Source organism: Odontomachus brunneus, unplaced genomic scaffold (genome assembly GCF_010583005.1).
Source record: "Odontomachus brunneus isolate Ranch 3 - 2012 unplaced genomic scaffold, Obru_v1 Obru_scaffold_004, whole genome shotgun sequence".
Lineage (NCBI taxonomy): Eukaryota > Metazoa > Arthropoda > Insecta > Hymenoptera > Formicidae > Odontomachus > Odontomachus brunneus.
The window spans coordinates 3,109,507-3,123,446 of record NW_022639454.1 but is presented as its reverse complement, the minus strand read 5'-3'; the positions used below and the strand labels follow the sequence as shown (position 1 = coordinate 3,123,446).

Sequence of the window (13,940 nt, the reverse complement as noted above, 5' to 3'; positions counted from 1 at the left end):
GAGAGAGAGAGAGAGAGAGAGAGAGAGAGAGAGAGAGAGAATATCGACTTTAAAATTATTATTATTATTATTAGATTTTACCGAGTACTCTCTTTTGTGTGTGTGTGAGTGGTAAATAAACATCTTAGTAGGCTTATTACAAATAAATGTTAAAGCTGTTAGATTGATTGTGTACAACGAAATAAATAAGTAATATATATAATAAGTACTATATATAATGCTGCATTTATAAAACAAAACATTGTATGAAACAGAAAATGACTCAGATTACCCGAGGAGAAATTATGTTCCATAATTTTATGCAGTGAGGAAAGATTGCAAGAAATAGAGAAAGAGAGAGAGGGTGGAGAGGGAGAGGGAATTTTTATCGAACTGCGCACTCTCGGCTTTAGTTGCGTAATCTTAAGTTCGCAAGTAGCTTGCCTGGTCAAAATAAGTTTTCAGCGCGAAGATAATTTAAGTGTTGTTGAAAATTGTGTTAACCAATACAAAGTCGCAGAACTACGGGGCACGGATCCCCGAGGCTGCTAGCCTCGCGGATATAGAGAGAATATCTTAAAATCCACCTACGATCAAATATCCGCGGGGAAGTCTAGAATCTCGGGAGCGTGGATAATAGAACGCTCGTCGTTTAAAGGACCGTTCGAACTAGCGAAGAATCTCTACTTCAATTCAAAGAAGCGGCAATCGATGTTCTACTCCAAATGTATTTCGGGAATACCCGCGAGATATCCCAGCGAAGAAATCCCTTATAATTTTCGTCGCGAAATGAGGGGAGCAGTCGGAAGCCGAGAAACCGGTCGCTCCCCCGATCAGTCGCGAGAGCGTTAAACGCTCATTTTTTTGCGCTGCCGTCTACATTTCTTGTTGTACGTGGGATATACGTAGGAGGGTGGTAAAACGACGACGGGCGACGGTCTCCAACAGAATATAACGTAGAACGATACGACAGAAGTAGATTAACTCAGATAAGATCTATCCATGACGTGGGATTATAGTCGGGTCGGATCGGTTTTTCTGGAGGAGGAAAGAAACGACACGTATAAGGAGAGAGGAGACCCATGTGCGCGACTTTTCTCCACCCTTTCGTATACCTTCCGTAACAGATTCGTGCTTAAAAAACGTCTATCCTGCTGCGCGATATGTCTCTCTTTCTCTCTCTTTCCCAGCGAAACAATATACAATATATAAAATAGAATGTCTATCTGTTCCCAATACACTTCTAAATCCTTTGAAACCCAAATTGTGCACAGTTACTCTCTAGGATCCTGCGGAAAATATAGGCTATATGAAACCCGAACGCTCCACCTTCTCTCTCTGATTTCATTCCTTTCTGACACTTTCTGATAACTTCGCCGAATAACTCCAGCGTATAATAAAATACACGACGGACGATCGCGCTTCGAACTTGATATTGTTCGCAAAAAAGAGAAGAGAAATCGACGCGTGAGAGTTTCGGCCGCGAGTATATTCCTCGTACGGGGAGCTTTATTGAATATTAACAATCGCCGACATACCCCCGACCTCGCTGGCGCGATGGCCGACAGACAGCGTTACAGACTAACTTTTCCGCGACACCAATTTTAACTCGCTGACGCGTAACAGCTGGCAGCTCGCGTATGAATAAACATTTACGCGATATCACGGCTCAGACGTCGCGCTAAACGGACCACGTTGACACGCTCGCGCTTCTGAGCGCCACAACCGCGGTGCAATATTAACTCGAGTGCCATCAGCCAGAAACGACGGCGGCGGCGGCGACGACACGAACCCGACGCGCGATACTGATACGAGAGAGCAGACGTCTCTCCGCCGGCCCTGCCGCCCTAAAAGGCTTCAAGTATGTACTTATCGCGGCGCATCTATCCTTTGGGCGCGAGCTCATTTCCGCGGTAAACAGAGGAATCACGCGGGCCATTAGTCAAGTGGCAACGACGGCGACTGTCAAATTCCAAAAACGAGACGGCCCCGCCGCGGCGCACGCATTGGCCGAAATTCAACTCGGCAAGTATCCAACCGAGGGAGCGAGATTCCCTAATGGGGACCCCGAGCGACGACGCCGCGACGCGAAAGCGCGAGAACATGAGCGAAACGGGAAGTACTTCGCGCGCGGACTCGGCAGGCAGCTTCTTTAATCCCGGCTTATCCCCCGCTATTGTTTCGCAGGGAAATATGCCGCGAGACAGGGGACGCCGTTATACCGGTATAAGATAACGATAAGTTTTCCTTCGCGTTCTTTTCTTTTTTCTTTTTCTCGGTAGGGTCCCAGATGATACTCGCGCACGCCAGGCTGCCGCGGTTAATCTGGATCGCAAACCTTATCTCACTAGGTGCACGCAAAATGTCATGGGATTTTCCAATTAACGATGCAATTCCACGGAACGCGTGACGTCGCGTGGCGTGGCGACGAATCGTTATTTCGAGTCGTTTTCCTCGTGTTTCACAAACTGCTGGAGAAAAGAGGGAAGGGGGTACAGTTTGTAGGCTTTGATAAAATATTAATTGCGAAGTTATTAATTCGAGAACAACAGAGTATCAATTTGCCGTGAGTTATTAATAATGTGGTCGATGAACCTTTCGTTAATTAATTTCGACTGTTCGCATTCGTGATGTAATTAATAAAACTCACGCGTAGCGCGTGCCTTTGTGTTAAAAAGAGAAAGAAAAAAATACGTTACTCGCATATCAGTTGGCATCGCACGTGCGAGGAATCTAATAGGAATCTAATAATCTTTCGGGGGGCGACCTTCATCAAACTCCAATTAAGCCCATCGACGAATGACTGGCACATAGCTGCAGACACCAATTAGTCAACTGTCTTTCGACAATAACCGTGGAAAATTAATAACTTTTATCTTAGCAAAACGCGGGCGAGGTGATACTCGACTGTTGGTGATTTCAAGTCGCTAATTGGATGAATTGCGAGTTGACAAAAGCCACCCTTGGAGTCTCGTGCGGAGAATATCGTGTCGTGCCGCTCGCGCGATTCTTTAAAGATTTTACCGTTGCGACAAACTCAAAACGACTCGGGGGATCAACGTGGCGAAACGCGAGCCACGTCAGGAAGCATAACATCTACGGTAATTCCGTAATGCAGCGCGGCTAATAGCTTCGTAACGACCGGACGGTAACCGGGAGCGTGCACGCGTTCTCTCACGCTCCCTCCTCCTCCCCCCGTCGATAGAAAGTACTTTCGCGGTGGGTTCTTTAAAGCCGCGCTTATCACGGACCGCGTCCGTGCGTACACGGTATACCGTTGATCCGCGGATTAGTCGCTAATTATGACTTTAATGTGCGCCCACATTAGCGGCGCCGCAGGCTGCGGCCGGGATTTAACCCCCGCTCCTCCCCCTCGCTAAGACACGGAGCGAATTTGCGAAGTTATGGCATCGGTTACGCCGCCGCTTTGACAATCCACTTTGTCAATGGGCGGGATTAAACCGACGCGGTTCGCAACGAGATTATGCCTTCGAATATGTGTGTGTGCGTGTGTGTATGTATGTAAGCAGAGACGGCTCTGCTTGCGAATGATGTGAGTGATTAATTAGCCGGGACTCTGTGTACACGGGCGTGCGCAGATACGCGCACCTCGCACGTTTTTTTTTTTGTTTTGTTTTTATCGTCAATCTCCTTTTATCGCGATTCCTACACTGAGAGGAGACAAATGGTCGATCAAACGAAAGTTACAGTTATCTTTCGTCACAACCATATGTTTTGGTTGCTCTAACGCGACAGTAGTATTGATAAGTGGATTTTAATAAGAAAAAAAGAATGGTTTTCTTAACTATAATTTGTAGCAATTGTTTCTCTGTGCGATTATAGTCACAAATTACTGAACACTTTTTTTCTCTCACTGCGAATGTATTTTCTTCTGGCGAATAAGAAACGCAAAGAAAAAAGAAATAAACGTCCATCAGCCGCAAGGCTGAGACGAAACTCTTTTCTCTCCTCTCTTTTTGAAGTGCGATTTGTACCGGAAGTTAAGCGCGAAATAAGATTTCGTTGTTTGCTCCCGCTCCTTACACGAATTTCACGCGGAACGCTTCGTTTCCAAACGCGGAAGACGGAGAAAATTATTTCGGCTTCGTGTGTGTAATGTGACCTTATATTTCGTTTCTTTTTTCTATTTTTTTCTTTTTCATTCTGAAATGAAATCTCGGGCAGTTCGGCCCTCTGTGGTTACGTCCTACGCGAAATGCGATTATTGCGAGTCGCGATACACGCTTCCTACCGGAATTCAACACCGACGTTTCCATGATAATAATAATAATAATAATAGATAATAATAATAATAATAATAATAATAATAATAATAATAATAATATAGAGCGCGAGATGGAAAGAGGAGAGAAGTCGTGAAGCGATATTTTATTGTAAGTTCAGGACGGATTGTACCTTGCTCGAATTAAATTACTCCGCGCGTACGTTTTAATTATAACTATTTCACGTTACATTTAATCTCGCATAAAAGGTAAGGTAATTCTGTTAATTGTTTTAATCGAAGTCACATTCAATTCGAAATACAGGCGCACGTATACATACACGCACACAGCCGTGCCGCAGACAACACACGTGATCGACTACGTGCGACTACGGGTGCTCCAATTTTAATCGTATCGATGCAAATAGAACCCACTGAATGCAGTATCGCCGAATGATCGATTAAACACAATCCATCTCAATTTTCCAAATCAAAACAAAACGAAGGCTACACCTCGCCGTCCGTAATCGCGCCGGTAATTATTCATATTAATTTATCTTTGATTCGATAAATGAACAAACCAATTTTAAGTCCGTTTGGCGGAGAAAAGAGGAATATTTTTCTCTCTCCCTCTCTCTGTTTAATTTATTCATACAAATCGTAATTACGAATTCCCGTTGTGCGCATGCATACGCGATGTGCTCCTCCCGAACGCGAATAACGATGATCCGCTCGTTGAGCTCTGCAAATTAATTCGGCGCGCGACGCAGGAAAAAGCCAGCCACGTGTGTCCATGAACCTCGACTTTGCGTCGCGTCGCGGAGGATCTCGCTCTTTTCGCCACGACGACCGCGGTCGTCTCCACGAGCATGTAGGAATGGACTGCCGAACACCGTCGGACAATTGCCAAAACGTGCGCGCGACAACGGCTAGAATTGAATTCTGGGTAGCGCGAGAGGCGCCAACTTTGCGCAGCTGCTCTTCGGGTGTGTGCTCTTGCTGGCGCGTATCCCACCGCGAATTATTATCTTGTCCAAGGAGGGCATTGTTCACTCTCTCTCTCCTTCCCTCCTTCTCTCCGCCCCTTCTCTCCCTGTCTCTCTCTTCCTCTCTCTCTCTCTCTCTCTCTTGATTTTAATCGGTCGCGAATAACAGGCGCCCATAAGTGCCGCGTGATTTACGATCGATCCTGATGATCGAGCGGCAGCATATCGGCGCCCTCAAGTTGGATACGCTTTTCTCCTCCCGAAAATTACAGCGTCTCGGCTATCCGCCATTCGTCAGGTCGTAATTAAGTGGACGGCGGCATAATGATACGAACTTTTCAATTAACGAACTCCGCGTCTCACGAGCACGCATCTCGCTGCACGAAGGGTCAGACGCCAGCAGAGGAGAAGAGGGGGAGGTGGATTATCTGACCGAGACATTCCCGAAACGGCCGCAGGCCACGTATGCTATGCATGTTCGATAAACGTTTAAGACGCCCTCTCCCTTTGTCCCCTCATCATCCCGCCCGCCGATTCTGCCTGCACGCATCTCTCCGCTCTCTCTCTCTCTCTCTCACTCACACATACACACACACTCTCTTTCTCTTTTACACATTCTCTCTTACCCCTGCAACGGCCGCTTTCTTTCCTCCTTCATCTCGGTTTCACTCCTTCGCTACTATCGGGTCGTATTATGCGCCGTCACGTCTTAATAAATTTACGACCGTTGATCTGATTGCCCTCGTTGCCAGCCAGCCAACTCAGCCAGTCAGCCAGTCGTTGCCAATTTTAATATTAAACACGCGAGCACGAGAAAAAAGAGAGAGAGAAAGGGAAGAACGAGAGCGTGTCAAAAGTGGCGAGTGAGTATCTCGGTGGCGAGAGAGTTGCGCGCGACGTCTCGTAAATCCGGGATATTTATTGACGATAACGTCGTTTGTACAACACCGGCCTGTGCAAGCAAAGGGCTCGATTATAAAGGGGTATCGTTAGCGGCGATCCCTTCTCTCTTCCCTCCCTTTTCTCTTTTTCTCTCTCTTTCAGAGTCGAAGACGCATGCTCAACTGAATTTTTACCTTGTCCGGAATCCGGGGATTACGATAGCGCGGTTCGCGCGATTCAGTTCCCCGATCGCAAGCGTCCGAAAGTAAAAATCTGAGCGACGTACGATCGAAAAAACGTCCGAGTGACGAATCCGGTGAATTTCTCAAGGGTTTACGTAACCAGAAACGGGACAGCTCCGTCTTATATCTGATACGTGGGTAAGCTGGGAGGATAAGAATACATTGATGCTCTCGTAATACGAGGAACATTATTTTCGACCTGTCTTTTTTCTCGTACGCGCGCGTATGTATGTGCGCGAGTACATGTCAGTTTTAAGATCCGCGTTTAAATCTCCGGCTTCGCCCGAAGGATTCAAGCTTCCCCCTCATCCCTTACGCGCGGTCAGTGCGTTACGAAGCAATCGCGAACAGCTATCGGCCGTTTTCACGCTCGGATTCGCTCGGATTCTGCCGGGCGGCGATTCACACTGGCGCAACTTAATATCCGTCTCGATTAAATTAACAATAGCGCCGACCAGGTTATGAAGCTCGTTTAAACGTTTGTTTTCGGTGCTCGCCTGTGCGTTCTTCGATGTCGCGTGTGTATAGTTTTTAATTTATTCCTTTTTTTTTCGTTCCAAGTCGCGAGATGGAAAGTTAATGATTTACCGTGAATCGATACGCTCGCGCGCTCGACGGGAATACGCCCGACCATTTAAACGCGCGCCCGCCACGTGTGTGTGGCGGGCGCACGCGTGGTACACGCCAACGGCCGCGTAACCGAGAGCCACCCTCGCGACGACCCGCTTTTTATGCACTAATCCACAGGGATCGATCGTTTAATCTGGATTAGAATCGCGGGTGACGCGGGCTGAATAAGTAATCGGGCGCCAACTCTGCCGGATGTAATTTAATTCGTACGTACTCGTCTTCTTGCCGCGGCTTCTCGTTCTCTCTCCCTCTATTTTACTTGACGACTGTGAACTCCGTTCCATTCTGCTCTGGCTTTCTCCCTCACATACACACACACAACTCTCTCTCTCTCTCTCTCTCTCTCTCTCTCTCTCTCTCTCTCACATTGTCGAAACGACTCGAATCTAATTGGCCTGTGATAATTCGCCACGGCGCTTCGACTTGCCGCCGTCGCAAAATCCGGCAAACATAATTACCGTGGCATTGAGTAGTAACCTTGTTGCATAAATTATTAGCGTTCTCATTACGCCTTCGCGAATTACGTCGATCAGCTGCGTAACAATGAGTTTAAATTGCCACACCGACGCCTGATTAGGGAAGAGAGAATTAACCCTCTCAATCCCGGCGTTTCTCCCCGTCGCGAGCTTGTGTGTGTGTGTGTATGTAGTTAGATATATATGTATGTATGTGTATGTGTGTGTGTGTGTCATCCTTCGTCCGCATAAACGCATGTGTAACTTTATAATCACCAGCATACGCACGTTGTTGATGCGTACACTGACGACGGAATAGCCTCAACATGCGGTGTAACCAGGTTATTAAGATTTTCTGACCATATACAGACCAGCGTTATAACCTTAGGGATAGGATTATCACACGGAGAGAATATTGCAGTTCTTACCTTTTTTCATGTAAATTCTTTTATTATGTTTTTATTTGTAACAGATTGTACAGAAACAGATTGTAAGTGAGATGTATTTTGCTGAGGAACGTAAATTTTTAATAGCACGTTTCTATTCTTCGGCTACAAAGTTCCAGAGTAATGTTTTATCATAAAATTCTTTTTGTGTAGGATTATTCGATCACACATAGACACACACACACACACATCGTGTGATATACATCTTGTCTAAATAGTTGGTTGTTCAACGATGTGATGAGGATATGTAAAATACCACTTCTTTTTCTCTGTTCCTGATTGCATGTTTCATCTTACAAATTCCATGATTTCTCAGTAGTAATTGAGGCATCGTTATAACTGTTGATCGTTTCATTGAACTATCAACAGTTATGACGTACGAACACGTTGATGCAGCTTCACGTAAATGTGTCAGGAATGTATATACGCTTGCAAAATACCATTAATCAAATTACAGCGCGCGTTAAGGCTTGTTCCGCCAGTTGGCGTACACGCGTTGCGATCTAAGCGGTGTTCGATCATCGCGCGTGCTCATATCAGCGTTTTATATTAATTTCGAGCGAAACGTCCTAATGAGCAGAGACACGGTTCGGAAGCGGGTCGCGGAACGAGCCGGGACATTAATTAGTTCAGTCGGTCCGATCGATAACAAGCCGGAGAATTGATTTCGCTCGAGGATATCGAGGGCGAGTCGCGCGAATTTTCCCTCGACGCAAGGAGGATCTCTGGTGCGAATGGACGCATCTGACGTCTAAAAAGGATCAAACAAGGCGGTGCGTAACGGGCGGTTGCTCGGTCGGGAGGCTCTTCTCGCGATTGACTCTCTCACTTACTCTCGTCTTTCCTCAGCGTCAAAGATACATGCACACGCGTGTGTCTTTACTCGGATAACAGGACGACGATGAAAAGACAACGTCTGCGGTCGTAAGATAAATTTGTTCCCGCCCGGCGTGCTCTCTCGTTAAAACGCGGGATGGCAACGCCTTCCCCTTTGGCCGAATGACGATGCTCGACGCTGCGCGCAACGCGATAGCTCACAATGTCGCCGAGTGGCGGGCGAAAAAGCGAAATTGCAAATCGATACGCGATGATGGACGCGCGTCGTCGTCCTGTCGGCTTTCCGTTCTCGCCGGGTCCGCTTTTATTAGCGACCACCGAACGCAATAGTAGTACGCCGCTGGATCGGCGATAGCACGAACGCACGCGCGCGCGCGCTAATGAAGCTCGAATTACATCGATGGAATTACATGTAATCGACGCGCATGAGCGGCAGAGAGAGAGAGAGAGAGAGAGAGAGAGAGAGAGCTGGAGAGCGACCTCGACGCGCCCCGTCGACGTCGTTGAATTTCTCCGCAATTAATATAATGCGCGATGATGAACGTTGCATTCGTAACTGGGTTATATTAACGTAATCAGCGCGAATGCGTCGGATTAGGCGGTGGCGACTAATGCGAGTTTATCGGCGACGTTTGTGTGCGCCGATGCAGCGCGCTTCAGACGGAATCGGGAGTAGCGCGTATTACTGCATTTTGTCCAAGTAATGCTGTTCGACGCGTTTCGCGATGAGACTGCATGCGAATCGGCCCTCTGACGATGTGCCTGGTTTGTTTGGCCATCGGAAGAGCCGTTGATGGACGTTTAATATTCTTTTCACGTATTATGGAGCGAGCGTGGTTTGAGGGATGCTTCCCTCACAGCGTTGTGTGAGGGAGAATTTTCTAAATTATTCACCGCACTCCCTGTTCTCCCCTAATTTATTATTGTGGCGAATTTTTGGCTGCTGTTTGCGCGAGAGAAGCCGCAAAAAAATGTCACTCTCCGAGTTTTTCCACTGATTCTGCATGAAGTTTCACGCTGCAGATATGAGGAGCCGTGACGACGGCGACGACATGGGGTCGAGCGACTCTCGCACGCTTTTTAACGACGCCGATCCAATCCCGGATCGCCGTTTTCCACCGCGCGCGGGCATAAATTACGTTCGCGAGGGGGGCCGGTGGTGGCCCCGAAGCGCGACAATGCGGATTTCCTCGCGATCGTACTCGGCTTTCGGGATGGTCAACTTCCGACAAAGACGACCCCACCGTTTCTCGCCTTCGTTTGTCGCCCGTCGACAATAAGTTCGCGCGTAGCCGCCACCGGAACGCGTCTGGACGCAGGCCAACTACTTTTATGGCACGGTCGTACTGGCAACAACGTACTTGTAAAAGGAGCACTCGCATCGACAACATGATTTGCCCGCGTTCGACCGGCAAAGATATACGGCGTGACTCGCGAAACCGATCCAACTTGCGTTCCACAAACTATTAGAGAGAGAGAGAGAGAGAGAGAGAGAGAGAGAGAGGGAGAGGGAGAGCGAGGGAGAAAGAAAGACCGAACCGCCCGAGGGTTGATCGACGTGGATGTGTTGTAGTTGGATGTTAAATCAACGCGAGTGTACATATTCGTGCGCCGCGCTGTATACACGCGCTCCTAAAGATAGGGATGAGTAGTGTAGATGTATCTTTTGATAAACGCGAGCGGGATTTTCCCTTTTTCTCGATTTCTCTTTCGCAGAAGCTAACGTGAGTCGGAGGATACACGGTCTCAAGCGACCTTGAACACGATCTCTTTAATATTGGGCGCAAAATATAAGAAATTAAACAAATAATTATATCACGTTCGAGTTTATCGTTTGATAAACGCAAGGAGAATTCTCCTTCTTTCTCGACCACCCACACGTCAACGTGAGTGCAATTACACACGAGGATCGACTTTAAACACAATGATCTCTTCAGTACTAAGCGTAAGATATAAAAAATTAAAGAACAATTACATCGCGTTCGACTTCATCGTCTAATAAATGCGAGGGGAGTTTTCCCCCTTTCTCAATTCCTCTTTCGCGCATTCATGCGTCATGTAAACGAAATAATACGCGAGAAACAAACGATTATCTCTTCAGCGTTATAAGCGCAAAATATAAAAAATAAAAAATAGTTTATTACATTATGTTTGTTTTGTTGCACTTATTTTATCGAACGTTTGTACTTGTTCGTTACTGGACAATTCAAGATCGATTCGAGGTAAAGAGTAGGTCGAAGTAATACCAAAAGGTCAGGTATTTTTTCCTGTCATTCGCGCATCTTGCGTACAAGTGCTTATCTGTACTTCAAGTTACGCTTGTGTGTTTGTGTTCTGAAGAATCAGTTTTGCTCGCGGTGTCTTCACAATGTCGTAGAGCCGTGCCACGTTTTCTTTGGGATTCGATTCCATCTCGCGAAAGTCACGCTTCTCGGGCATGCCGCGAGGTGGCCTCGTCCGCGTGTCTCAGCATCCGAATCGCGCGGACCGGATCAAATGAAATTCACTTATCACTGAGTCACGTCCGCGAAAAAATCTCAATGCAGCGGGCGACGCGAGCTCGCGAGTTCGCTCACTCACTCGCGTTCGGACAAAGTAAAATCGTGAAGCAGCATCGAGATAGTGCTGGCGCGTGCACGAACAAGCGAGCGAGGGAACGCGTCCGTCCGCCTGCTTGTCGAATCAAAGCGCAACAAACGAGCAACACGAGCTTGCATGCAAAACAACGCGCCGAGGCGTGCCCGCCGCGGTAATCCCTCACGAGTAAATCGATGGATCGATCCACTTTGGACTCGCATTCGGGCGCTCGCATCGACGCGATCGGGGGAATCCCATCGAGAGGTCGAACTCCAACGCCAGTCGAGGGAAACCGGAGTGCGGAGAATGACGGGGCGAGAGGAGAGAAAAAGCGAGGGAGAGAGAGAGAGAGAGAGAGGTGGACGAGGAGGTTGTAGAATTGCGGGGATGGCGGGTGGGAAAAAGGGGAGAGGGCGGGTAGTGTCACTGAGGGTACGATCAAGCGGCACTTCCGTCCTGGGAATTCTCGATATCTGAAGTTGAAATCGCAAATATCGAATGCGGAAAATCGCTGCTGAGAGAAGGTGCCGTGAGGAGGTGGTAGCGATGGAGACGGCGGGGGTGGCGGCGCGAAGAGGATCGGCGCGCGGGGGACAGACGATGGGTGAAAAATTGTGGCGAACGATGGTAAGGTAAAAGCGACGAGTTCTTCCTTCTCGCTTTCTGCCTTCGTGTTACTACTGGGTGTCTCGACGACGATGACGACAGCAACGGCGTTGTCGCGAGGGCTTGGGAGGATAAACGCTCGCGCGAAAATTTGCCGGTTGATAAAGATTGGAAAAGTGACAGCTGCAAAGCGCGGCTAAATAAGTGGTCTCTCTTTTGCACGGCGTATTTTGAGCAAATGCCTCTTCTTTATTTCTACACGGGTATGTATGGGTATGTGAGAATATTTTGTTTATATAATTTATAACGTGAACACGGAGAAATACGAATGGCTCGACTGTCTGGTATCATGACGAATTCGCGGCATCTGCAAGGCGGGAATATCGTTATGGATTTGTTCGAGAATATCGACGATTTTCGTGTAAGAGGAGATCGATCAGTCATACGAGATACTTCGTATCTTTAGATGTGTAATTTTTGTAAAGTGTATCACGAGCTCAATTGTATACTCAATTGTCCCGAGCGATCTGAAGAAAATCGCGACTGCTTGTCGGCGAAAAAATCGGCGAGGTCGTCGCACATCTTCGCGAATCTTAAAGTTACACGTCAACGACTGCCCGACGTCGTTAGTTGTTGGGAATATCGTCTCGTTCGCTCGCTGCAGTTCGCATTACAGCCGCGATTATGAGGCGTAGATAGGTACAGACGGTAGTTTGCGGAGTCGTTGGCGAGGACGAAACCGTCGTTCTCGGCAATCCGCGACGCGTTAACACGACGCGGCTTCCGCGACACCCCGTATACGCGGTGACCGTAGCGGGCGGCGGCATCATGAGGATGACAGAGAGAGAAAAGGGGTTGGAGGGGAATGGAAACGCGCGCCCGCGCGCGCGAACAGGGGTGGTGGGAAACGGAGGAAATATCAGTGAGATAGGTACAAATACGGTGCTATATATGACAGTTTGATGTATAGTTGAATTTTTATGCCGGCGAGAGATGTTATTGCCGCGTCACAGGATGAATCTCCGATACGTCGAGCCGAGGCTGCGAGGAAAGTTGGCAGCGAAATCGATATCCCATGATTTATGCCTAGATTGAGTTTTTCCGGCGTTACCACGGCTACTTCTATCGATCTCTCTGTCTCTCTCTCTCTCTCTCTCTCTCTCTCTCTCTCTCTCTCTCTCTCTCTCTCTCTCTCTTAATCTCTCTCCTTATGTCCTTCTCTGGTACTATCATCTCACTTCGTTTCTTCACCTCGCGTGCCGTCAACCCTCTTTGTTTCCGATCGGAATCGCTATGAAAGATCCTCTATAGCGACTTCTACTTATTGTCACGTCCTGCCGACGGGATCATCGCGGATCACGAAATCGTTCGCTTCTCTTCCCTAACACCCACCCGAGGCGACAACTCGCGTTCGTCGCTTATAACGCTCGGTTACACGAGAGAAACGGATCGTCCGTCCGGGAATCACGCGCTCTCGAGTCGAACGCGTGATTTGGTAGCTCTCATTTCCTCGCGCCTTCGTATTTTTACAACCAAAATTACCCGTTCGCCGAGCGACGTCGGACAGCGGCACGTTACGCACGTAGCACCAGGGTGACGTCCATTAGTGATTGCGTAAGGTATCGTTTTGGAGGAGGAGAGGAAGGGCCATTCATCCGGCGATATTTGTGTAACACTTACGCGCGCAGATCCCTCGAGCATGCGGGTGATTTATCTCTTTCCGATATAGGAAGCGTTAGCCTGATATCGCATCAACTAATTTCAAAACGTCAATTACGTATCTCGTTGCGCGGTTCGACGCCGGCAACGTAGAATACGAGGCGAAGCGAGGTGAGCTACCACGCGCTTCGACCACTCTCGCGTTTCATCCCTGAAACAGCTGATGTATCAATTACGACGGCGAAATGGTTTCTCGCGACTACACTGTACCTCCTCCGCTCGGACTAACAATAAATAGCCCGGCTGTAAATAGTGCGGGAAAGAAACGTGAGGATCGATAGCACTCGGACAACATAAATTCCTTCTGTCTCTCTTCCAATGTTCTCTCTCTCTCTCTCTCTCTCTCTCTCTCTCTCTCT

At 48.0% G+C, this 13,940-nt stretch overlaps 1 protein-coding gene and 1 long non-coding RNA gene across 10 annotated transcripts in view; one reads left to right on the top strand and one right to left on the bottom strand.

Annotated features, from left to right (window-relative positions):
* The window catches only part of LOC116846545 (nephrin-like), a 331,343-nt gene that overhangs the window by 114,119 nt on the left and 203,284 nt on the right, over nucleotides 1–13,940 (top strand). The gene's annotated exons all lie outside the window — the stretch shown is intronic.
* The window catches only part of LOC116846617, a 179,024-nt gene that overhangs the window by 1,670 nt on the left and 163,414 nt on the right, over nucleotides 1–13,940 (bottom strand). The gene's annotated exons all lie outside the window — the stretch shown is intronic.